At 42.9% G+C, this 27,348-nt stretch overlaps 1 protein-coding gene and 2 long non-coding RNA genes across 3 annotated transcripts in view; all 3 read right to left on the bottom strand.

Annotated features, from left to right (window-relative positions):
- Nucleotides 1–27,348, bottom strand: part of LOC121635269 (zinc finger protein 91-like) — a 107,457-nt gene that overhangs the window by 7,428 nt on the left and 72,681 nt on the right. The gene's annotated exons all lie outside the window — the stretch shown is intronic.
- Nucleotides 2,172–23,610, bottom strand: LOC121635349. The gene is made up of 4 exons (XR_006009421.1): nucleotides 23,455–23,610; nucleotides 23,345–23,355; nucleotides 19,820–19,825; nucleotides 2,172–2,184 (listed from the first exon to the last, which is right to left on the bottom strand). It is a non-coding gene; the product is annotated as an uncharacterized LOC121635349 (long non-coding RNA).
- LOC121635333 lies at nucleotides 25,325–26,751 on the bottom strand. Its single transcript, XR_006009403.1, has 4 exons — nucleotides 26,568–26,751; nucleotides 26,262–26,403; nucleotides 26,042–26,143; nucleotides 25,325–25,362 (listed from the first exon to the last, which is right to left on the bottom strand). It is a non-coding gene; the product is annotated as an uncharacterized LOC121635333 (long non-coding RNA).

The raw sequence follows: 27,348 nt of genomic DNA, 5'->3' as shown, positions 1-27,348 counted from the left end.
AAATAAGAAAATTGCAAAAACTCTTGAGTAAACATAAAAATAACATCTAGCTGAATAATGTTACTGTTTATGGAGGTAGAAATTATCTACATTTATTCAAGTTTTAAGATTCTTTGTCAGAAATACTAACATGTTCACAGTTGTGGGCTTAAGGGATGACCTTTGACAAGTTACTGTGTTTCCACCTGTGCTGAACAACCTTTCAGATGCAGAGCTGGTAGCTGGAATGCATAGGTACTTTCTGGCTAATCTGCTGATGTGGGGAAAGTTTACTGTGTCTTTTCCACCACATAAGTGGATCACAGTCACTGTCTACTGGTGGGTTATTCAGATAGGTTCTCAGCTCAGATAAAAACCTTTCTGCAGTTACATCTGTCTTGGCACTAACTGCTCCCTTCAAAAAGCTTCCAGGCTCGTCTTTGGCTTTTTAGCAGCACCCCGACTCATCTAATCACCTGATGATGGAGGAGGGGTTTCTAAAACACCTGGAGCTGTGCTACCCTGGTCTGGCACAAGATGCTCCAGTTCACTAAGAGCTTGGACTTTGCTGGCTTCACTCACCGGGATATTCTGTGTGAAAGCGTGGATCAAGGAGAGAAGCCATGTTACAAAGCCTCTCTGTGACACTGTCTTTGTAGCTTTTGTTCATGTAGTCAAGTATTGCTATTCTTTAGTGCTGGGCAAAGAATAAAGTTTTTAATTGCGATTAATCGCATGACGTGCTGCGATTAATTGCATTGTTACGCGCAAAATGTCTCTTTCCTTCAAAAAAAGGCCTACAGCTATAAAAAGAAAATGCAGTAAGTTTTGGTTTACAAACACGACATCAGGGGTCTCCAACCTGCAACTCTGGAGCTGCAAGTGTCTCTCTCCTTTTATAAAGGTTTTATGCTTTTCTTTGTTTTAAAACCTTAAAAATGGAAATAAAAACGTGGTTCTTCAAAAATAACAAACATCCTATGGTGGCTCTTCATTAAAAATATACATTAAGTTTCCATTTTGAAAAGTCTGGTAACATTTGCGTCTCTAAAGGAGTTTTATTTAGCTGGCTGAGGGAAAAAGGGCTCTTTGGATTGGAAAGGCTGAAGACCCCTGAACTAAACACATAAACAGGTTTAGCAGCAGTTTTCTCTTTAAACAGCAACAGTTAAAATATTTCTTCATGTATAAAATCAAATATTTATGAGAAAGAAGGATGAAATGTTCAGGATTTACTAACTAAAAGGTAGAAAGTCAGCAGGATGGATTTAAAGCTGTGAAGCTGCTTCCTTCTAAACACAGAAGGAACAATATGTGATGAATATCAGCATCAGGTGAACAGACAGAAAGCAGGATGAGAATCTCACAGCTTCTAGATGGTGAGGAGAGAGAAATATTCACAATATGCACAATAACTTCCATCCATGCACCTTCACTGCTTCATTATCCACATTTCTGGCCTTTAAATTCTCTAAACTTTAATTTTTAGTTTGACTGCACCTGCAGCCTCTGCTACCCGGAGTTAAAGGGTTAACATCTCGTTTCCGGTAGCGTCATATGGCAAGCCGTTTGAGCATTTATTCCATATTCTTGATATCAAACATCAGTTTCCTTCACTAACTTGCATTATGCACAAACTAGTTAACATGTGCTCATATTTTATGGGCATTTTTAATAGACTAGTGGAACTCAAAATCTGACTAGTAACAGTTTTTTAACAGCTAGTGACACTTTTGTGCAAGTAGTTTGAACAGAAGTTGTACAAGTGAGGCCACTTGCTATAATAGTCAAATAAAATGAATATCTTGTCAGCGTTTTAATGCACTAGTAGGACTTTGGACCAAACTAGTTGACTAGTATGTTTTACTTGTTAACTAGTGAACTGCACAATATCAGCATGTTAACTAGTCAACATATAGTCTTCTCCTCTAGTTAACTAGTGGCCAACAATAATCTGCACTAAATTACCAGGTGAAGCCCAAATGTTTAACTAATTATCTAGTAAAGATAAAAAAGCTTACTATTTAATTAGTAAATGCCAGTTTTGATCTTACTAGAGAACAAGTGTGACTAAAGATGGATTACTAGTTAACTAGTAAAGCCAAAATACCCTCTAGCAATACTAGTAAGTGACATACCTTCTCAGCTTGTGAACACCTGACTGACGAAATCATCACTAGTGGACTAGTTAAAACGTAGCACTCCCTAGTTCAACTAGTTAATTATATGCAAATAAATAGGTGGGGCAAAGGCTTATTGAGGCCTCCCATTGGCTCCCCAATTCAAAATTTAAAATGCCTACAAATCATATCTCCAGGATTTCATTACAGCCCACCCAGTTCATTACCATTTGAGATACTAGCTAACATGTGGTCCAGTGAACTGCAAATAGCCACCTAGTGGCTGCAAGTTGCAGCTTACACGTAAACTTGTAAAGACAAAGTGCTAACTAGTTGACTAGTTGAAGTATATTTTGATGTTACATGTTCACTAGTGAGACTAAAGACCATGGACTAATTAACAAGTGTAAAAAAAATGCTAACATGTAAAACAAATGACTTACTAGTAGCATATACTTATCCACAAGTAACAAGAAATGAATAACTAGTTAAAGGACAGATCTAACATGTAAGAAAAATGACCAACATGTCATACCAAAAGCTTTACATGTTTGACAAATAGTCTGGCTGGTAGGAGACAACACTCTCCACTTGTTTACGTGTGCAAAACAGAATAGGTGTCACTAGCTTACTAGTCACTATTTTGGTAGCTGACTAGTTCACTAGTAAAATTGTAATTGTGTTACTTGTTAAAGAATGAAAAAACAAAAGTGGAACTCATAAACAATTTGTGCCTCACAAGCTAACAAGTAAATCTTTATGTCTTACTTGTTAACTTGTAAAATAAAAAGTAAACCTTAGCTAGTCATCTAGTTGGCATTTTTGTCTTGATAAGTTGGCATGTAACCTCTTAAAACCTTATCATATTGCTAGATCAGTAAGAAAAGACCGTAGCTAGTGCAACTAGTAAGGATTTGGACCTATAGTTAACATGTAAAGAGAAATAAGCTGCCCCTAGTTAACTTGCATAATCTTAATGTCAGCAGGTTCACGTGTATATTGTATGTAAAGAGGCGGGAGAAGGATTCTGATTGGTCAGTGATCAAACTGTGTGCTTCAGAACCTTAAAGGGCCCTTTTCTAATAATGTGATATAATAAGAATAATACACTGCTCACAAAAATTAAAGGAGCACTTTAAAGAAACACATTAGATACATCAGATCTCAATATGAAGTTGGATATCTATACAAATAACGACAGGGCAATGTCTTAGGAACAAAAGGATGCCAAGTCTTTTAATGGAAATAAAAGTTTTCAGCCTACAGAGGGCTCAATTGTGTAGACACCCTAAAATCAGAGTGAAATGAAGATGTGGCAGGCTAGTCCATTTTTTCAAAAACTTAATTTCTGCAACTCAAAATGCTTTTCAGTATCTTGTGTGGCCCCCACGAGCTTGTATGCATGCTTGACAACGTCGCGGCATGCTCCTAATGAGACGACGGATGGTGTCTTGTGGCATTTCCTCCCAGATCTGTGTGAGGGCATCCCTGAGCTGTTGTACAGTCTGAGGAGCAACTTGGCGGCGCCTAATGGATCGAAACATAATGTCCCACACATGTTCTATTGGGTTTAAGTCAGGGGATCGTGAAGGCCATTCAATTGTTTCAATTCCTTCATCCTCCAGGTACTGCCTGCATACTTTTGCCACATGAGGCCGGGCATTGTCGTGCATTAGGAGGAAACCAGGACCTACTGCACCAGCGTAGGGTCTGACAATGGGTTGAAGGATTTCATCTCGATACCTTATGGCAGTCAGAGAACCATTTCCTAGGCAGTAGAGGTCTGTGCGTCCCTCCATGGATATGCCTCCCCAGACTATCACTGACCCACCACCAAACCTGTCATGCTGAACGACGTTGCAGGCAGCATAACGTTCTCCTTGTCTTCTCCAGACTCTTTCACGTCTATCACAGGTGCTCAGGGTGAACCTGCTCTCGTCTGTGAAAAGTACAGGGCGCCAGTGGCGGACTTGCCAATTCTGGTGTTCTTCAGCAAATGCCAGTCTAGCTCCACGGTGCTGGGCAGTGAGCACAGGGCCCACTACAGGACGTCGGGCCCTCAGGCCACCTTCATGAAGTCTGTTCCTGATTGTTTGGGTAGAGACATTCACACCAGTGGCCCTCTGGAGGTCATTCTGTAGGGCACGAGCAGTGCTCAGCCTGTGCCGCCTTGCACAAAGGAGCAGGTATCGGTCTTGCTGATGGCTTGAGGACCTTCTACGGCCCTGTCCAGCTCTCCGAGAATAACCACCAGTCTCCTGAAATCTCCTCCATGTTCTGGAGATTGTGCTGGGAGACACATTAAACCTTCTTGCTGCAGCACGTGTGGATGTGCCATCTTGGAGAAGTTGGACAACCTGTGCAACTTCTGTAGGGTTAAGGAATCGCCTCATACTGCCAGTAGAGATAATTACTCAAGCCAAAACCAGCACGAGTGAAAAATCAGCCAAAAAAGATCAAGAGGGAGAAACTTGAAATGACCCTCCACATGTAAAACCAGTCCTGTTTTGAGGGTTTTCTGATTGTTGCCACTGTGGTGCACCTGTTGTTAATTCCATGAACACCAATACAGCTGACAGTGATTAACGATGCCCTCAGCTGCTTAACCAACCAGAAAATTATCAGACAGGTTTAACTGATTTCATGCCAGGCCCAATAAAAAAAGTGTTCCTTTAATTTTTGTGAGCAGTGTAATATCATCATCATCATCATGACCAGTTGTTGTTTGTGTGCACAGCGACAGTGTGTGAGGGAAACTATAATAAATTTATTTTTTAAATGGCTATGTATGTATTTGTGTGAAGGTTTGTTTTATTTTAATATGCAGACTCCTCCCACAGCAGCTTTAGTTTTATTCAGAACGAGTTGCAGACACCTGGACACACGTCGCTCCTTCTCCATCATTTTCTATGTAAACTTGCGCGAGGAAGTGAAAATCACTGCCCTCCTCCAGCCAAGCGACAGGCGACAGTCGTGCATGTAAAATGTTGCGTTCGTGCACGCAGACGTGCACACGGGGGCTTGCGACGCAACACAAAAAAATAGAAAAATGTTCAGTTTTTGTAAGTAGCGACTAAATAATCCACCAGCTCCCAGAGTCACAGAGAGACAAACGTTATAAACAAACAGAACTTTTTTCTCTATTAACACAGTGAACAATCCGGGATTTAAGAACCTCATCAACACTTTGGAGAAACGGCATCACTGCCGTCTCACCACCATGTTAGTGGACTTGTCTCTTTCTTCCCTGTATGATCAGTGTAGTGAGGGTGTGTGAAAGACGTGGTGACAGTCCGATGTTTCGCCACCGCTACCTGTGGTAAAGCCGCACCAGAGCCGTATAGAAATGTCGCGCTACATTTTATTGACGTGGATTTCAACGTGAAAACGAAATGTCTCCAGACTATTTTTTTCCAGATCAGACCAAGCGGAACAAAGCTGCTGGTCTGAGACAAACAATAGCTATGGAGACCTGGTGGAAAGAAACTAGTCGGCATTACCACAGTAAACACTTCAAATGCCCCCCCCCCCAAAACCTCTTATCTATAAACGTGTTAAATAATCGAGATCTCAATTTCAGTCAAAATAATCGTGATGATCATTTTTCCCATAATCGAGCAGCCCTAGTGCATACAGTCCTTGTAAGTAAAATTGTACACATGAAGTAATGCTCTGTGTTCTTCTTGTGTTGAAAGGTTTACTTTGCAGTGCTTCTGTTGGGCAGAATTTCCCAAACAGCAGACATCTCAGTTTTAGTCTTCAGGACAAAAATACTTTAGTTTTAGTCACATTTTAGTCATGACTAAGTTTGATAGTTTTAGTCCAGTTTTAGTCCAATAAAAAATGTATTAGTCTTTTAACAAATGAATTTAGGTCAATAATATGTATTAAAAAGTGGAATAAAGGTCGACAGGTTATAACAAGTAATTCATAAAACAAGTTAACCTTAAAGCTTTTACATAATAACCAGGTCCTTTACCAGACTGAAAGCTTTAGCCGAGACTTTCCCATCAACAGGGATGAAATGCTGCCGTGTTTTACTTAAAATGCTGTTGGACAGAAACCTTTAATTTCTATATTTCAGCTTTTTTCATGAATTGATGCTTCATCATACAAACATGTCACACAAGAAAATAGCAGATCTATAAGTTTAACATACAGCAACACATTGTGTTTGGTTATTTTCATCAATATTTAGAAAATTAAAGGAAGGTTTTTAGACTTAGAAGGTTTCCAACCAACAGCAGATACTTTCTGATCTACTTAGGGTGATGCTTTGTACAGATAAAGTTCTAACTGTGGAATCAGTTACTCCAAAAAAGCAAAGAGCAACAACATCCTGACTTTGGTAACTGTGGCTTTATTTCTGAGAATTTTCTGAAGTGTAAAACTCCACCCTGAAGACACACATGTCCACAATATCACAATATGAGCAAAGGATGAGGAACACATGCTCAACGTGACCTGGTCTGCCAGTGAAATTATGATGGATTATAGTTAAAATATGTCCATGTATCGTTTCATCGCTTCCACCAAACCCCTTCAATTTAATGAAGACAAGACAGATTATTCTGTTTGGTAGCAAAGAGAAGAGGGTCAGCATGTTCAGAGAATATAAACCTAGCAGAACTCTTAGATCCAAAGACTCTGGTCAACTAGTCCAGACCAGAGTCCAGACTAAACATGGAGAAGCAGAATTTAGCTGTTATGCTGCAAACAAGTGGAACAAACAGACATTTTTAGATCCAGCTTAAAAATATTTCTTTTCTCATGCGCCCATGCATGAATTCTGAACAGTAACATTATAACTTAACGTTAACATTAGCAGCTAACATGAGGGCCTGCAGTTTTAGCGTTAGCAGCTAACATGAGAGCATACGGTTTTAGCGTTCGCTGCTAACGTGAGAGCCTGCGGTTTTAGCGTTAGCTGCTAACGTGAGAGCCTGCGGTTTTAGCGTTAGCTGCTAACGTGAGAGCCTGCGGTTTTAGCGTTCGCTGCTAACGTGAGAGCCTGCGGTTTTAGCGTAAGCTGCTAACGTGAGAGCCTGCGGTTTTAGCGTTAGCTGCTAACGTGAGAGCCTGCGGTTTTAGCGTAAGCTGCTAACGTGAGAGCCTGCGGTTTTAGCGTTCGCTGCTAACGTGAGAGCCTGCGGTTTTAGCGTTCGCTGCTAACGTGAGAGCCTGCGGTTTTAGCGTTCGCTGCTAACGTGAGAGCCTGCGGTTTTAGCGTTCGCTGCTAACGTGAGAGCCTGCGGTTTTAGCGTTCGCTGCTAACGTGAGAGCCTGCGGTTTTAGCGTTCGCTGCTAACGTGAGAGCCTGCGGTTTTAGCGTTAGCTGCTAACATGAGAGCCTGCGGATTTAGCGTTAGCTGCTAACATGAGAGCCTGAGGTTTTAGCGCTAGCTGCTAATGTGAGAGCCTGCGGTTTTAGCGGTGGCAGCTAACGTGAGAGCCTGCGGTTTTAGCGGTGGCAGCTAACGTGAGAGCCTGCGGTTTTAGCGGTGGCAGCTAACGTGAGAGTCTGCGGCTTTAGTGTTAGCTGCTAACGTGAGAGCCTGCGGTTTTAGCGTTAGCTGCTAACGTGAGAGCCTGCGGTTTTAGCGTTAGCTGCTAACGTGAGAGCCTGCGGTTTTAGCGTTAGCTGCTAACGTGAGAATCTGTGGTTTTAGCATTAGCTGCTAACGTGAGAGCCTGTGGTTTTAGCGTTAGCTGCTAACGTGAGAGCCTGCGGTTTTAGCGGTGGCAGCTAACGTGAGAGCCTGCGGTTTTAGCGGTGGCAGCTAACGTGAGAGTCTGCGGTTTTAGCGTTAGCTGCTAACGTGAGAGCCTGCGGTTTTAGCGTTAGCTGCTAACGTGAGAGCCTGCGGTTTTAGCGTTAGCTGCTAACGTGAGAATCTGTGGTTTTAGCATTAGCTGCTAACGTGAGAGCCTGTGGTTTTAGCGTTAGCTGCTAACGTGAGAGCCTGCGGTTTTAGCGGTGGCAGCTAACGTGAGAGCCTGCGGTTTTAGCGGTGGCAGCTAACGCGAGAGTCTGCGGTTTTAGCGTTAGCTGCTAACGTGAGAGCCTGCGGTTTTAGCGTTAGCTGCTAACGTGAGAGCCTGCGGTTTTAGCGTTAGCTGCTAATGTGAGCAGCAACACACTGCAATAGTTTACAGGAGAACGTAATCCACATTGGTGAATGAAAACATCTGAGTTTGACATCATCTGGACAAGAGTAGCTGATTTTGGACGGAGGAGACACAGGAAACCAGTGCAGAGTCTCAATAAGTCACATGAAAGTAAGCTCACGTCACTGGAAACGGACGTAATAACCCATAAGAGTCCAACATGACATGTTTGTCACATACAGATTGTGAGACATTTTGCTTCAATTTATGGTATGAACTTTGCTTAAATTCCTGTTGAACACAATCTGATACTTGTATTTTGTCCCCTAATAGATACCCAGAAGCAGAAAACCACATTATAATATGTTTAAACTATCACATGGTAATAAATGGTAGATTAATGGATTTAATATTCTTAGTAGATTTTATTAACTTTAACACGTTATCTGAGACCTGAACTTTAAGAATATGTAGAGTGACTCCACAGAATGAAACAGTTTTATCAGGATAAAACTTTGTGTTAAATATGAGATGAACCACAAACCGCTAGTTGAAAGATGAAGAAGAGCAACAACAAAGTAGGGCTGGACGATTAAACGCATTTTAATCTCAATTACGATCTGGGTTTTCAACGATCATAAAAATGAAATGATTATTTTCTCAGTTTCCTCTTTTGCTGTTTTCAGCTGTAAATCGAGCGGCGCTGGCATCGCAGAGCACTGCTGCAGACTCCTCCCACCGCCCCAACCGCTTTGCTTTAATTCAACTCCAGTTGCAAACACCTCTCAAGTTATGGGCTGGACACACGTGTTGGTGGCGTGTCTCTCTCATGAGCATTTTCCTTCTTGGAGGGAATCTGGATCCAGTTTGATAAGATGTAGAGAAAAAGTGCAGCAGGTAGAATTGTGTGAATGAGTTTAATGCGGCTCTATGGAGCATCGTTGTGGAGCCGAGGTCGTTCTCCCTGATAGGAAATGTTTCCCCTGGACGAGAGAACATGCACTCGTTCAATAGAGCTGGATCCTCCTGACTACGCTCTATTTCACCACGGAAACAGAAAAATAACAGCATGCAGGTCCCTTCACTTCTTGTTTGAGGCTTGTTGTTCCCTCACTGAGGTGTGCTTGAGTCTGGACCAACTCTTAAACTATTGGTTTCTAATGAGAGAGAAGAGCTGCTGAAACATTAAAACAATCATAGTGTCGCCTAAACTCTCATTTCCTCCAACATCAGCTTCATCATCATTTAACAAAGTTCTCATGCATGAACGTCATGACGTTGACGACACAGATCCTGGAAAGAAGTGACGTCCAATAACACGCTGGAGAAGTTTAGAAGCGAACTACCATCCAGATCACCTGGAAGGACTTTTACTCTCTTTGTCTCCGTTTACTTGATATGAAATATAACAGAATTTAATACGTTTAGTCCATGTTTCCATCGTAAACAAGAAGCTGTTTCTGGATGTTTCTGATCCAAAACGTGGCCTCCATGAAGGGAAAATAGGACGTGAACGTCTTTGCATTGACAGCAGAAAGTTCCATCCCATCATACAGTCGCTCATATCGTCTCTCTTTGAAGCCCAATCTCTGTTCAAACATCAGCTTTTTATTTCCACGCAGGCTGGATCATGTTTCATCACTCTAGTAAATATCATCCCTTTCTCCCTCCGAGAATGTTAGCTTCATCCATGTCTCTGAACTCTCCATTGGAGTGAGTGACAGCTTGTTTGTCTCTGTGTTGGTCCTGTGATGGACTGGTGACTCCAGGGTGGAAACTGTCTCTCAGCTGGTAGCAGCAGGGATGGCCTCCACCCCCCCACCACCCTGTGTTGGACTAAGCAGGGACAGCAAATGAACGAATGGATGGAAGTGAAGCAGAGACACGTGCTGTGGTCGATGTTTATGGCTGATTTTTCTTTATAAAACCAGTTTGCTCTTTCTAGAAAGACCAGTGTGTTCAAACTGGAATTGTTTTATTTTACACACAGATCGTGTTTCATTTCTCTAGTAAATATGAGGACCTTTCTTCTTTATTTACTAAAGTTTTATGGGGAAACAGATTCTTGCTGAAGGACAAATACAGTCGACCAGAATCTGAATCCACAAACAAGTTTAGTAGAGAAAAATTAAATCTCCTCATATTTACTAGAATAACCACAGATGAGCTGACATGTGTGTAAACATGAGAAATAAATAAAAACACTGACGTTTGGACTGAAACTGTGTATTATAGTTAGGGGAAACTATATCTGGTAAAAGGGAAAATACTACCAGAAAAATCTACTATTGAAATCCCGTGTAAAGACAGAAACCTGTAAATCTTTACTAGAATAATGAAACATGATCTGAAATATGAACAAAACTAAAGTTGATGTTAGAAAATACTCTGTGTGTTAAAGAAAAGGACTAAACTTTTAGTCCAATATAGAAAAAGCTTATTTATTAGAAAAAGAGGTTTTGACTAAAGTAAAAAAGTAAATAAAAAGTTATGTAGAGCTAATTTAAAATGGTGGAGTTGAACTAAAACTATTAAATAACGTGTAGAGTTCTGCTTTCTACATGTTTCATATCAAGTAAACTAACTGAGATTAACAATCATTACAGGTCGGGATGTAACGATGCTTCGTGAATCGGTTAAAAATCGGTTAAAACTGGTTAAAACGTCAATCGATGTAGAAAATAAATTAATCGATTAGTGAAGACCTGTAAATAAACTCCTGAATGCACAGTACGCAAAGTACGTAATCTGACACGCTTGACCCAGACGTCATTGCGTATTGCATTTGTGGACTGCGGCAGCGCCAATAAACTAGAAGCAAGCATGGCGACAGCAGGCAACTTTGAAATAGAAGACGCTTCTGCCAATTTGAAGTCAGCAGTGTGGCAGCATTTTGGCTTTCCTGTGTTCACAAGTGAAAATGGCAAGCGAATTACCGACAAGACAAAAACAGCATGTAAGCATTGCAAGAAACTGATAACGTACACAAGTACGACCAATATGTTACATGTTAGCCGGCACCACAGCGAGCTAGCCATGCCGCCAACACCACCGCAGGAGCGAAGACTAGCAAAGGGACAAACTACACTAACAAACACATTTGCTAGTCCTCTCACCCACAACAGCCCAAGGGCCAAGGCTATTACAAGGTCCATCGCTGTTTATATAGTAAAAGACATGAGGCCGTTTTCAACTGTCGAAAATGAGGGCTTTCAAGAAATGATTAGAACTTTAGAACCGAAGTACTCCATTCCATCACGCCCACACTTCAGTCAGATGGTGATGCCCGAACTTTACAGGCAAGTCAAAGCCCATGTTGTTGAGGTACTTGGAGAGGCTACTAATGTAGCGATCACTACAGATGGATGGACATCAAGGGCAACACAAAGCTACGTTACAATCACGGCTCATGTGAGGGATGTGTGTGCTGTATGTGTGTGTGGGTGTGTATGAAGGTGTAGGTGTGTGCGTGTATGTGTGTGTGAGTGGTGTGCGGGTGTGTGTGTGGAGGTCTATGTGGGATGTGTGTGTGGGTGTGTGTGAAGGTGTGTATATATGAGTGTGTGCACGTGGAGGTCGAGGTGTGTGTGGAGGAGTGAAGGAGTGGGTGGAGGCGTGAGTATGTATGGAGGTGCTTGTGTGTATATGCGGGTATGTATGTGAGTGCGTGTGTAGTGGTGTATGTGTATGGAGGGGTATGAGAGTGTGTGTGTATGTGGGCACCGGTGTGTGTGTTTATAGGTATGTGCGTGAAGTGTGTGTGTTGAGGTATGTGCACGTATTGAGGTGTTGGTGTATAGAGGTGTGTGAGAGGGTGTGTGAGTGGCTGGGGAAAAAAAAAAAAAAAAAAAGAGTGTGTGTGCGTTTGCAGGGGGTTAGGACGTGTCCTCTGGGGGGCGCCCTGGCCGGGTGTTGGGGGCGTGGGCCTGGGGTTCCCTTCCTTTGCCTCGCCCCCCTCCCACTCAGAAAGAGGAAAGTGGCCCCTTGGGCTGGTGGCTGGCACCTGGGGGGGTTCGTGGCGTGCCTGGGTTGGGGTGCCTGCTCCGGGCCTGTGGCGCCCTTCAGGGCCGGCGGGGGACGGGGGCGCCCTAAGCCACTGGCGGGTCGCCTTCCAGGGGGGAGGCTTACTCCCCTCTGGACCTACATCTCCTGACCCCTCCCCTCCCCCACTCTTCACTACATACACAAGTAGGGCTGTGGGAGGTGTGCTTGTTGCGCTGGGCGGGGCAGGGGGGTCATCATAGTGGCCCTGTTGCTTCGCCGAGCGGCAGCATGCCTCCCAGCTTTTAATTCCACTTAGTCACTGAGCACAAATAACATTTGCAACATACAAACACGTTTTGGGGGGTGGAACATGCGAGGTCAGGTGGGTGGGACTGCTCAGGTGGCCCCGCCCCCTCCTCAATGCAGTTACTGCCCCCCAATTTTAACCCTCTTTTTTTAATTTCAAACAGCACATAATATATTCCATCACTAGTGGGGGAGGGAGGGGGAATGGGGTCTTCAAGCGCCCCTGTCTCCATGGAAGGCCCGGGGGCGGGGCGGGCCGGGTGGCCTGTCGCGTTGGCCCGGGGCGTAGGCGGGCTGTCCCGGGGGGTTTTGGCTGCTGGCCCTGGGGGGAAGGTGCTGTTTTGGGGGTGGGGAGTGGGGGGCGGGGGCGGGGTGGGGGCCTGGTTCGTGTCTCCTCGCCTCCTGGCTGGGGCTGTCCCCCCGCGGCGTGGGGTGGCGGGAGGATGGTGGTGGGGGGATGGTGTTTGTGTGTGTGTGTGTTGGGGGGGGGGGTGTGTGGGTGGGAGAGTGGTGTGGGTGTGGGGGGATGGGTGGTGGAGGGATGGTGTGTGGGAGGGTGGGGTGTGTGGAGGTGGATGCGTGGTGTGTGGGAGGGGGGGTGGTGTGGGTGTGGGAGGATGAATGGTGGAGGGATGATGTAGGTGTGGGAGGATGGGGTATGTGTGGGAGAATGTATGATGCAGGGATGGGGGAGTGTGTAGGAGAGGGAGGACGGTGTATGCGTAGGAGAATGATGTATGTGTGGGAGGATGGGTAGTGGAAGGATGGTGTGTGTGTGTGTATGTGGGAGGTGTGAAGGTGGATGAATGGTGTATGAGAGGGAGGATGGTGTATGTGTGGGAGGATGAGTGGTGGAGGGATGATGTGTGTGTGGGAGGATGGGGTAGGTGTGGGAGAGTGTATGGAGGAAGGATGGTGAGTGTGTGGGAGGAAGGATGGTGTGTGTGTGGAAGGATGGATGGTGGAAGGATGGTGTGTGTGTGTGGGAGGACAGAGTATGTGAGGGTTGAATGGTGTATGCGTGGGAGGATGAATGGAGGAGTGGAAGGAGAGTGTGTGTGTTTGTGTGTGTGTGTTGGTCTGGGGGGGGGGGGCAGGACTGGTTCTCGGGGTGTGCGGCTGGGCGCTGGGGTGTGGGGCTGGCCTCTGGTGGTGGCCGTCTGGGCGGGCTGGGTCCCCCCGGGTGGCGTGCTGGCCGTCTGGGCGGGCTGGGTCCCCCCGGGTGGCGTGCTGGCCCTCGGCCTGTGGGGGGGGGGGGGGGGGGGGGGTGTCCCTGCGCTCCTGGGCCCGGGCCCTCTGCCCCGTCTGTCCCGGGCGGCCGGTGCCCGGGGGGGGTCGGGGACTGCTGGCCTCGGCCCGCCGGGGCCGGTGCCCTGTGTCCGCGGGGCGGCTCCTGCTGGGGTCTCCTGCTGCTGCCTTCCTGGGCGGGCGAGTAGTCGTCTCTGTGGACCGGTCGGGATCTGTTGCCTGCGGGGGGGCTGGTGGCCTGGGTCTCGGGACCGCTGGCCTGACTCTGGCCTCTGTTCAAGTGAGGTGGCATCTGCATGATCACTCTGCATGGTCACTCCTTCCTGAACGTCTCCACACAGTCTTTGCGTCGCCGTGTGGCCGAGTTCTCCAACACATCCACACAGGTTTCTCTGCGCGTGTTCTTGAATACAGCAGTTTCACTTATATCTATTATCATATTTTTTTTCTTTTTTTTTTTATTGTTTCTGTTCTTATTATTATTATTACTCTTACTCTTATTATTATTATTGTTACTATTATCAACTAGTTGTGTAATGACCTACTGGCTAGGATGATCTTAGCTATATATGTTGTAAGTAGTATGGATTACATGGTCTTCTGTATGATGTTTCAAGTCCCCACCCGCACTCCCCACACCCTTTCTGTCCCTCTCTCTCCCCTCCCTCTTCTCTCTATCTTTTCTCTCTCTCTCTCTCTCTGTCCCCTCCGGTCGAGTCCAGCATTAAGAGTCTGATTTAATAAAGTTTTTCATGTCATCAAGAGGGACTTTATACATGTAGTATAAATCCCTGCTTGATAGAGTAAAATTGCCCAGCACCAGACGGCAGCCAGACAATCATTCTGTTTGCAACGATGCTGGACAAGACAGGTTTAAAAAAAAATAAATAAAAAATAAAAAAAAAAATAAAAAATACAATCACGGCTCATGTTATCACCACAGAGTGGGAAATGGTAAGCTTTGTGCTTCAAACGCGTCCTCTATTTGAAACACACAGTGGTTCTAACATTGCGCAAGTACTAAGAGACGCTGTGTCGGAATGGAAGCTAGAACGACCAAAACATGGCATCGCTGTTGTCACGGATAATGCGCGGAATATGGAAGTTGCAGTAAGAGATGCTGGACTGAAGCCCCATATTAAGTGTTTCGCCCATACGTTAAACTTAGCAACACAAGCAGGGTTGGCTGTGCCCCGTGTGTCTCGCCTTTTAGGTCGAATCAGGCGCATTGTCAGCTTCTTTCACCGCAGCCCTTCTGCAACCGCTGTGTTAGCATCCAAACAAAAGGCACTTAACCAGGACAACCGACACAAGCTTATTATGGATGTTACAACACGCTGGAACAGCAGTCTGGATATGGTAGAACGTTTTTTGGAGCAACAAGCAGCGGTGGCAGCAGACATAAGACGAAATGCTCGTGAGATTGACACACTGGATAGCTCTGACATCCGTGATGTTGAGGATGTTGTTAAACTTCTTAAACCTTTAAAAACAGCCACTACTGTGCTCAGTGATGAACATAACCCCACAGTATCCCTCATATTGCCCCTGAAGCACATGATTGAGCAGACCATGAGACAATATGAAGACGACTCGGTCACAGTGACTTCTATAAAGGCGGCTATCCTGAGCAACCTATCGGACAGATATGCAAGGGAATACCATCATCTGTTAGAGTGCACTGCAGTTGACCCCAGATTTCGCACCCTTCCTCATCTAGAGGAAAACCAGCGTCAGAATGTGTTCCAGAGGCTGAAGGATAAAGCTTTGCAGCTACATAACCAGGTATTAACCACATTCCATTTTATTATTATAAATATTAATATTTATATGCTGTAAAAATGCTCAAATAACATTTATAGTTATGCATTTTCTATTAAATCAAATACAAAATTATGCACAATATTTTTGCCTTTTTCCTTTAGTTTATTTTCCTGATTTGTAGATCTTTTTGTGTTTTTACTTTGTTTATAGACCAGCTATGTGGAGAACACAAGTGATGCAGGAACAGAACCCAGTGCTTCAACACCTGCAGCACAGCAGGTTACTGAGCTGACAGACACAGCACAGCCAAGTCCTCCCCCTCCCAAGAAAACAGCCTTGGAAGATCTTCTAGAAGGGACTTTTGTGACAACTGCACAGGCAGCTCCAGGCAACCACATGAATGGGGTTGAAACAGAAATTTCAAGGTACAGAAGTGAAGCACCGATACCTCTCACAAGCTGTCCACTCAAGTGGTGGAAGGAGAATAGTGAGATTTACCCACTACTTTCTCCCCTGGCTAAAGCCTATCTCACCACACCAGCCACCTCTGTACCAAGTGAACGCGTCTTCTCAACTGCAGGAGACATGAGGCGCATTCCGACAGAGAAGTTCTAAGAACGCAGTTCTAATAACTGTCCTAGTTCTAGGAACTACCTTCTCCAGGGGAACTGTTTCATGCTGCATTCATACATGAGTTGGGGGCGGTAGCGGGGCCGATGTGACACATACGTCTGCGACAGTGATGTGGGACTTTAGCGCCACATAACAACAAAACAAACCCACTAAAAACAAAACAACACAGCAAGCTAATATGGAGAACAAAGAGATCGTCGTGTTCATGCTCTGCTTGATGGAGATGTTACTGATGGACTATAAAATCGGGCGTCTCACGTCGACGCTGGAAGGCTCCTGAAAGTCAGAAGATGAAGAATCCAGCGGCAGGAGATACACCGCAGACAAAGGAGACGACGTGTAAGTTTAACTTATTAAACATGCGCCGATTGTATACGTGTCTTATGAGTAAATATTTCAGACGGTTTTCTACTGTCTGTGTTGAGCAGATTACAATAAGTAAATATTTCAGACGGCGGGTTTATTGTAACTCGTGTTCTGTTTCAGACGTTGCTGCAGCTCATTGAACTCCTCACCGTCCAGCTGGTCCAGAACAAAGCTAATAACTGGTGGGAAAAGGTTGTTCTCAATTTTACCAATGAGCAGTGGATAGAGAATTTCCGTATGTCCAGGGAGACATTTCAATACATCTGTGGCCGCCTGAAGCTGCACTGGAGAGGATGGACACAACCACCTGCTGCAGATACTGAAGGAGATGGAGAACAGCCTGGATGCTTTACCTCCTGCCTTCCAGCTAATCACTACACACCTCTTCATAATAAGCATCATGTTCTGGAAGGTCGACAGACAGAACATCCATAGAAAATGCATCATTTGTTCATTTTTTTTTTTTTTTTTTTTGTGTGTTATGTGCAAAATAAAGATCTCATCATCTGCTATTAAGCTTTGTGTGTTTTATGGAATCATCAGTAGAAAGATGAAGGAGTAATCCGTCAGTGAAGGGTTGGTTGTGACTAGAGTGCCTCTAGAGAGAGAGTGGCGCCACCGGAAGCTCAAAACGCTTGCCGATCACGTGGTCCATGTAGCCTCCAAAAGTTCCAGGAAGTGCTTGGCGGCCAATACAAAATAATAGGAAAACTACGACAATCTGTAAATAATGATCAATGAAGGCTTTGCTTTGCAATATTTTTATAGTTGTGTTCATTGATATGAATCATCAAAGTTTTACTAAACCTGTTTGACATCAACAGCAATGTAAATCTAATATTTTCTGTTTTTTTAACTTTATCTTTCAGACTGAGGCATACCAACAGGTGACGACAATGATTTACCAATTGACTACACAATAAATCTAGGCTCACAGCATAATGATAACTGATGATAACTCTTTTCAAAGACCATATCATTGGGCAGTTTATTTTTAAAGGTCCCATATTATACACTTTATTCCCAATCTGAGACCATTCATTAATATCTAAATGAAATATTTCCGCCATGGTATGGACAAATCGACCCTCAGTTTGAGTGCAGCGGCTTCTCTTCACCTCCCTCTTTTTAGCAGCTTCAGAAATGTGCCGTTTATGGTGGGCGGAACCCTGGTGGAGCAGCTCAGCTGTTGGCTCCGCCCATCGCATCGCCCGTCATGAGGTGATTGACAGGTTAGGCCTTAGCGGTTACTAGACGCTGATTACAGCGTAGTGAAGGATAAACAAACGCCGGAACACCGGAACCCATTCCTGAAGCCCCCATTCCCGACCCAAACCGTGACGCATGGAGAACACAGCTAGCTACGCTCATCAATCTGATGCACAATGGCACCGGATACAAACAGTAGAAACAGTGACTTGGCTACATTTACAACAGTGCTAATATATTTTCAAGCTATCAGACTAATAAGGCCGAAACGATAAAATAACTGCCAGCTCTTACCTCTCCAGCTGTGTCACGGACAGTTGGTATTGAACCTGGCTTCAGCTTCAAACGGTTGGCGAAGCCTGCTTTCCATGCCCCCATGTTGTGGAAACAGTCCTCTTTGAAATGCTGGCCACAGTCATGCAAAACCTTTGGAAGTTTTCCGGGTACATTTCCTCCAAAAATAAAATTAATCCACTCAGTCCTCGTGGGTTCAGTGGATGGAAGTAAAAAAACGTTTTCGTGTTCATTTATGCAGCCACAAACAGAACAGTGCTTCTGTCGCTTAGCCATGTCCGCTAACGAGGGTTGCCGAAAAGGATAAACACTGTGCGCTAGGTGATTTTTAGAGGGCGGGCTTTGAGAGCCGGTAGGCGGGTCCATCGCTCTGTGGGGAGTGGTTATTGTCCCTTATGACGTCATAACGTACACGCTTTCAAACAAGCTCATTTCAGCGCTTACTTCCCTAGAGGTGGAGCAGGGGGGAGAGAGAGCGCCTGAAAGAGTTTCACACTTACGGGTCTCCTACACATGCGGGGGGACCAGTATGACTGTTCCAAAACCATTAAAAAGTGAATTTTGCATAATATGGGACCTTTAAATTAAACAGATCACAGGGAGATTTATATGGTTGAGGTTGCAGAATATAGAAAAAAAGAGGAAACAACACTTAAAAGTGGCCAAACCAGGAAGGTGAAGAAGAACAGTATCCCAGTTAACGTCAGGCAACCCCAGAACTGATAATACAACATAATTAATATATAATAGTATAATATATAGTGAATATATATGACTGAACTTTTCACCCTGCAATATCAAATGACAGCCCTAATATTGTATAATTGTATGGGCTGTACTATTCCACAAAACAGCTCACTTTCTAGTTATTATGTAAAATGAACGGTGTAATTATTGGCCTGGTCTTTAGTGTTAAATGTGTGAAATGCGGTGGTCACACATTATGACCCACATACAGAATCATCTTCATATCTTTGTCCATAATTCCACAGCCTTATAAATATATTAAAATTAAATAAAAATGTAACTACAATCGCTCTCCCTACACATTAACCTCGCTATCAACGGCGTTGGATCAATTTATATTGACGAACAGAATTTACATTCATCAGCCTGTGGCATCTGCTGCTATCAGTGTGCTAGCATAAACTTTTATCGGTTTGTAATCTCTAAATATATTAATCTAGACGGTGATAATCCACCAACATATTTAATTACTCCTGTCAAGTTGATTTTGATGCACAACTGATATGGAAATATGACTATTAAAACATCTTACCTTGAAGAAGTGTAGCTCCGACAATCTGCTCCATTGAAATACATTGACCGTCGCTTAGCTTTTGCTAACTTCCGGGAACTTTTGAGGGGCTCCATACGCCGCCATTGTTGTGAAAAAACTGAACCATTGCAGTGAACGGAGATGGCGCCACTCTCTCTCTAGAGGCCCTCTAGTTGTGACTGAGTTATGGTTTAGAATTATGAGGACATAGTCACACAGACTTAGCGTATATGAAGGTAAAAATATTAAAAGGGTGGTGAAATGTTTACAGGTGTGTAATTTGTGTCCACAAGTATTTGATGCCAGATCTTGGTCAAACATGATAAACTTCGTTCTGTGATATGGAGCATATTATAAAGTTGATAAACTAGCGTAATTTACACCCAGGGATAAGACTTAAAATGTAGCGGCCAAAGATGGATTATTTAATATTTCATAGCTGTGATAAGTTAATAACAACTCAATATTTTTATTAGCTAATATTTTATAGATGTGGTCAAAGCACATCTAACAGACACAAACTGAAAACTTCAGACTCTTTACAAAGTCATTTATTTATTTTATAATGAATACAGCACAGCAAAAATAACTGTAAAATAAAATAACGTGTGTATACTCTGCATATCACACTGGCTTTTCCTGCCGCACGCAGGAGTCATTTGCTGCGGAGTTGACCGACTAAACATGTCGGTGGTACAAGCTGTGGAATTTACTGTTTTTTCGGTTCGTCCCACTCCGGTTGTCATGATCCTTAATTTATTTGTAGTGTTGTGTTTTGTGTTTTTTGTGTGAGTTTTCTACGTGCGCTGCTTCGCGTTATCCAGCGTTCTCTGACTGAGAGCTGATCGTCAGGCATATTTTTATATTTCGCTGCGAACCTTCAAAACCTCTCTGAAGATCCTCTGTGGCGTAGACGGTCAGAAGAGCTTCGACCTCCTCGTCAGTCCATTTATCGCTTGCTCTGTTGTTGTTTTTGTCCGTATGTGCAACCGTGTTTTTTTAATGTGGCGGGGACACAAAATAAGGAAATCTGGCAAGGGGCGTAGCTACCAGTCACCAAACACCTACGTCATAAGGGTTCCTATAGAACCCCGCTCAGACCCTGCCTCGGAGCAGGAGCTAAAATGGTTATAGGAACTGGGGGCTTTGGTCCCTAGTTCCTATATGTCGGAATGCGCGAAAAAATGGCCTGGTTCCTGAAAAGGTTATAGGAACTGCAAAAGGTTCCTACAGTCGGAAAGAGCCTATTTTGACTTTGCAGAGATCACAGCTTTTGCCTGAGAATGTGGACATTTTGGTATTTCTGAAGAAAAACATGCCAAAGCAGCATTAGTTTACCAGCCACTTCTGAACCAAGTGAAGTGCAGGAGGCCATTGTGACTTTGCAAATATTACAACACAGACATGCTGGTATTGCTCAAGAAATCCTGTTGAAGAAGTGGTAGTCTACTTTTTGGTATTCAAATGTGAGATGTTTTATTCACATTCTGAAGTTCTGTCTTTAAGACAAGTTCAATTTGATACAAAGACATAAATGCAAATGTTCAAACAAATTAAAAGAACATCTTTTGGTCATAAAAGGATTTGTGATCATTTCCATATCATGTATAATTATTATTTTGTTCGGTGTTAAGTTCTGTTAGTAAAACAACAAAGTTATAGTTTGATACAAGGACAAAAGGCCAGATGTTCAAATAAAAAACAAAAGTAACTTGCGCTACAATTAATTTTGTTGAGAAAAATCGTAAAAAATCTGAATCGTGACTTTAGAATCGTGAATTGAATCGAATCGTGGCTTGAGTGCATCGTTACTTCCCTAATTACAGGTCATCTTGACAGTCGTGTGGTTGTGAACTTCTTCCAGCAGGTTACTGGACTGTTACAGTAAGATTGTCTCAGTGTTTCAGGAGGATACGAGGAACTAAAAACCTCACTGAGGGAACAACATTCAAACAAGGACTGAAGTCACCTACATGTTATTTTTCTGCTGTGGATCCAACTGAATGATTCATGTTCCTTCGTCCAGGAGAAACATTTCCTATCAGGAGTAACTACCATGACTCAGCAATACTGCTGATGGAGACATTGTCCAGCAGCATTTAAAGCGGGAACTGCTCCATAATGACGTCAACAACTCTCGGACGCTCGGAATTACGAGAAAACGTGAACGCAGCATACGCCACGTTTTGTGTAAAAGTAACGTGATATATTATCTCCCCCACACTTCCCGCATCGCTGACCTCTGTCCCCGCACTTTTTACAGCCATTACAGCCTCTTAATTAAATCTAACATGTAGAAACACATGTTTCCGAGCCACACCATGAGCAAGCGAAGCTAAGACGGCAAACAAACACCGTGTGTGGACAGAGACAGGCTGTCTTTGATGTGATTGACATCTTCACACAAGTTCAGCAAACCAGTCAAGAGACATAAAACTTTAGAAAGTTTCTTCCAAACAAACGGTGAAAGATGAGTAACGCTGCTGGATGTAGATGCTGTTTAGCTAAAACAGAGACGTTCTATATTGTATATTATATATTATATTACCTATGAGGACTTTAAAGGATGACGGATAGATGTCAGTTTAGTTAGCTAAGCTAGCTAGTTAAGGTAGAGGTGGTAGTATCTACTCCCTGACATTTACTTTAACAACTTTTTGGATAAATTGTACTCTTGAGAGTTGTTTTGTTGTAAAATAATCTTTACTTTTACTTGAGTAATATTATTCTAAAGTAACAACAGGCTGCTCTTACTCAAGTAACGTTAGGCTACGGTTTGGCTACTCTAAGATGACTCACTTCTAGGTAGAAAATAAGAATATAAATGTATTTGTGTTCCTTTTCCTGTTATATTTACAAAGATTAAATTTATTTAGTGGTAGTTAAAGTTTAAAGTACACGAATTTGCTGATTATTATTTTAAAAGAAAGATTACATTAGTGTTATTTGATGAATAAATCAGACGTTAGGCTACACAATACTTCAGTTTTTTCACTACATTTACTACATTTTTACTCTTACTGAAGTAATTAATTGGATGAATTCTCTTTACTTCTATGTAAATAATACTGCTGTAAAGAAACAATAGTCTTACATGAATTTTTGGCTAATCTACCACGTAAGAATAAACCCACTCCTCAATCTGAACAGAACTTGTGCTCACTGTTGTTTTACACATATTTTTAAATAATAAATAAATAATGGTTGTTCATATATTTGCAGACATTATTCGACAACTGTTTTAGTCAGCAGGCTCTGGTCAAACCGTTTTTTTAACTGATTAATTTTGCACATGTGTGCTGTCATCGTTGATGATAAATAAATGATAAATAGCATCATCTTAATGCTGAGATATTTATTGTTGTGTCACTTCCACTTGTTGCTTCTTGCCATTAAATTATGTGGCTTATTACCGTGTTACCTTGTCACTTCCATTTCATTTTGGAGCTGATTTTTTTAAAGCGGAAAAGTGTTTTACAGAACTTTTTGTTTTCAGCGTTGTCATTTGGCACTTAATTACCTGGCTACTCACCCTGTAGATGCTCCAGGGTCATTCTGTGTTAGCTCAACCAGAGTTTGGCAGCTTTAGATTTTGACTTTAAAGTGACGTACTATATATCACTATATATATATAAGGAGCGCTGTAGAAACGGCTGCTCCGTCAGTCTGCCTGTTCTTGTTTGTGTCATATGTTGTTTTTGTCTAGTCTTGGATGGGTTGTACTGAAAACATGAATTTCCCTGCAAGGGATTAATAAAGTATTTCTGATTTCTGATCTGATACTATCAAAATCTAAAGAACTAAAGTTGGTTCCCTGGTGCTGTGTTGTTTGTGGTTATGTGGTTCTTTAGCTGCTAAGGATAGACGCAATTGAATGTGAGAGGATGATAAATCCCTCAATAGACCTTTAAGCACTTTGTCCCCCTCACTTCTAAAATGATGGCTACGCCCCTGATCTCCGTTCCTCTGTACTGCAGACGTAGCTCCTACGTTGGGTTCTGTCTGCGAGGAAACGCGGATACTTTGCGGTTTTTAACGAGGAAAACATGAAAACACAAACTTTTACTACTTTTCTTTTTCACCTCTGATAGAAAACCAGAACAAACGGATGAGACACGGAGCCTCGAGACTCGTCCTCGTGTCTTTAGTGTCCTCAACACTGACCTGCCGACCGGTGGTATCAAAGGATGGTCCCGCTTTGTTCCTCCTCGTGGGGTTCTGGTCCTGGTTCTGGTTCTGCTCCTCCATTCTGCTTCTGGTCTGAAGGTCCAGCAGCTCTCCGCTCCGTCTGTAGCCGCCAAAATAAAACAAAGCTTGGACTCCGTGGCGCATGCGCGATTTGTTACGCCACTATGCTGGCTTCACGTACATACGAAACATGAGAACTCAACTCAAAATCCCATCAAGTTCGAGGGAAAACCGAAGATATAAAAATCTAAAATATGGTGGCATCATTGAATAAAAACGAGAGACACAGAACATACGTAACATATTTATTTAAAATATAAACAATGACTAAACAGAGGATGCGTTTTTCATGTGTGATTCCTAGCAGTAGCTCTGAAATCCCGTGTTCCAGTTGCTCCGTGAATGCAGCAGCATGGACGGAGCTGATCCCGTTTAGTGTGCCTCTAGAGCATGGATGTATTATAAGAACTGGATAACGGACTGAACAATGGCGGCACGCCGATTTTTCCCAGTGGCCACTCGTGGTACTGCAACAAAAAATCCCATGGGGCCCAAAAAGCATTTTTCCCATAGGCCACAATGGTAAAAGACACGGCTGTAAAACTGTTGACAGGACGTCTTCAGCTTTAAACACAGCTAATTACTAATCTTTCTATTCAATATTTTTAATTCATGAACATTTAATCCGTCAATTATTTTTCAAAAGGCCATAAAAGCCACAGAAAAGTCTCTATTTCTCCGGTGACGTCACGGCTGTGCACATGCACTGCCGAAGCATGCGCAGTAGTGTCACCTCCCATCATGCCGAATGAAGCATGATGGGAGGTGACACTACTGCGCATGCTCTATGGGCCCAATATGCGGAAGTAACCCGGAAGCCTGAGAACTTTTTCGGCGTATGCGCTGGGTGAGCAACTTCCATAGAAATGAATGGGCCGCCATTGTTCAGTCCGTTATCCAGTTCTTATAATACATCCATGCTCTAGAGAGAGAGTGGCGCCACCGGAAGCTCAAAACGCTTGCCGATCACGTGGTCCATGTAGCCTCCAAAAGTTCCAGGAAGTGCTTGGCGGCCAATACAAAATAATAAGAAAACTACGATAATCGGTAAATAATGATCAATGAAGGCTTTGCTTTGCAATATTTTTATAGTTGTGTTCATTGATATGAATCATCAAAGTTTTACTAAACCTGTTTGACATCAACAGCAATGTAAATCTAATATTTTCTGTTTTTTTAACTTTATCTTTCAGACTTGACTGAGGCATACCAACAGGTGACGACAATGATGTATCAAGTGACGACACAATAAATCTAGGCTCACAGCATAATGATAACTGTTCTTACAGGAAATCTATATCCAATAAATAAAATTTAGATCCCAATTCATTTCAAATAAATGGGTTATCTATTCTTACTTATTAGTATCTACTTGTGTGAATTGCTTTTAAGTCTTAAGACTTATTTTGACTGAGGCAGACTGACTCACAATATAATGTGTTCTTACAGAAAATCCATGGCAAATAAATAAAATTTTGATTTCAATTCATGGAAAATACATGGCTTTCTATCACTATTTGTTAACTATCCCAAGACTTACTCCCTACATTTACATAATAAATCAGACAAACACCCTTTGTTTTCCAAATGCATTTAATACCTAAAAGAATTCCTTTACAATAAACTCGACTAGATCAGCATGTCTAGCCGTTTCTTTTCTCTGCTATCCTTGAATACAGTCTTCACCATGGTATGCTGTGCTGCATGGGGATGCTCCAATCGCTCAGAGAAAGGTGTGCGTATGTATGGCTTCCCCAAAGACAGGGACAGAAGGAAAATATGGATGGCCAAAGTCAGCAGGATACATTTGACCACCATCAGGGACTGTGAAAACAAAAAAATATGTGAGGTAATCATATTAAAACAATGCATTTACACATTTTCAAAGACCATATCATTGGGAAGTTTAATATTTTTAAATTAAACACATCACAGGGAGATTTATATGGTTGAGGTTGCAGAATGTAAAAAAAAAGAGGAAACAACACTTAAAAGTGGCCAAACCAGGAAGGTGAAGAAGAACAGTATCCCAGTTAACGTCAGGCAACCCCAGAACTGCTGAAAGTTCTTCAGGACAATGCTGCACGAGGGAAGAGTGATATACTTCCCTTAAGCATCTCTCTGCTTCTCTGCTCTCATCCTGCACACTGGGAGAAAGCTGAGTGCTGTCTAGTGCAGCAAATGTACTCAAGTACAATCAGCCACTTATTTTGTATTTGTATATTTTGTTAAGTTCTTAAGGTTAACATGTTTGTTACATTTAACAGGTTAGGTTTTATAGTTGCAAAGATTGTAAACATATATACTAAGAGTATTGTGCTATCTAATACTGTGTATTCAACCACAATGTGATATATGCTAGACATGCCCATAGTGCCAGATAAAAGTGAGCTGTGGTGTATGTCAACTAAGGTGAGGTAACTCTGCAGGCACATTTTGAGGCTGACCAGTTTATTAAGACCAGCAAGGGCAAGATGAGGCTGAGAGAAGATGCGATACCCACCATCTTTGCGCATCACTCTATGAAAAAAAAGAGGAAGGCCCCAACTCCACGATGCCCTCTTTCACCTGCAAATGCATGGTCCATAGCTGCTGATCACAGCTACTGTATTAAAGATGACACAGGTATAATGTATATAAACTTTTGATAAATATTCCAGTATTTCTTGTTTAAGTGACATATTTTAATATTAAAAATGAACAGTGCCATGTCTTCTACTTACAACAGTTTCCAAGACTGAGGAGACTGAGAGAAGGGAAAGTGAGACAGTAGAAAGAGTCAACATGGCAGATGAGGAGAGACAGGGAGAGCCCACATCAGTCAGTCAGCACAACAGGGAACCACTAACCACAGATTCACAGCTCCTAAGAAAAATGAAAAGACAAGAAAATCTAATTAAAAACACCAAAGCAGAATTGAGAAAAGTGAAGAAGGAAAATGCACTTCTTAAGAAGAAAATGAAAATTAGGGACAAAAAAATGAAGAAATTTTTAGCAACAGATCAAGTTGAAGCATTAGGGAGACTAACCACAAAAGGGATGAAATGGAGCAACGATACACTGAAGAAGGCATTAAAACTTCGATTTGCTGCAGGTTCCACAGGATACAAGGCCTTGCGGGACATGCAGATTCCCCTGCCAGGAATTAGAACCCTGCAAAGAAGGATGCAAACAGTTAAATTTGAGCCTGGTGTTTTGACAGAAGTATTTGACTTCCTCAAACTGAAGGTGAATGGATTTACAGACCCGGAGAAGGAGTGTGTGTTGACCATGGATGAAATGGCAATAACACCAAGTGTGGAGTTACACATGCTTACAGGAAAACTGTATGGTGATGTGACTTTGCCTGGTCACACAAGGGTGGCAACACATGCGGTTGTGTTTATGTTGGCTGGAAACACCACACGCTGGAAGCAAGTTGTGGCATACCATTTCAGTGGCAATTCAACAAATGGAGCAGAGTACAAGCCAATAATTTCAGAAATAATTCAGAGGGCAGCAACTATTGGGCTACATGTCATAAATGTCACCACCGACATGGGTAGCCCTAACCAGGCAATGTGGAAATCGTTTGGGGTCGACCACAACAACACATCGGTGACACATCCAGCAACACCAGACAGGCAGCTCTTCTTCATGCCAGATGTCCCACATCTGGTGAAGAACCGAAAAAGTGCCCTTATACGTGGACAGGTGTTTGTAATTCCTCCAGATATGGTGCAAAAGCACAATCTCCCCACTAATGAGGTGTCTGTGGTCCCAATTAAGGACCTAATTACATTCCAAGAAGGGATGGCATTAAAAATAGCC

The sequence above is a fragment of the Melanotaenia boesemani genome, chromosome 24, assembly GCF_017639745.1.
Source record: "Melanotaenia boesemani isolate fMelBoe1 chromosome 24, fMelBoe1.pri, whole genome shotgun sequence".
NCBI lineage: Eukaryota > Metazoa > Chordata > Actinopteri > Atheriniformes > Melanotaeniidae > Melanotaenia > Melanotaenia boesemani.
The sequence above is the reverse complement of the archived record's forward strand: the minus strand, read 5'-3'. Positions and strand labels throughout refer to the sequence as shown.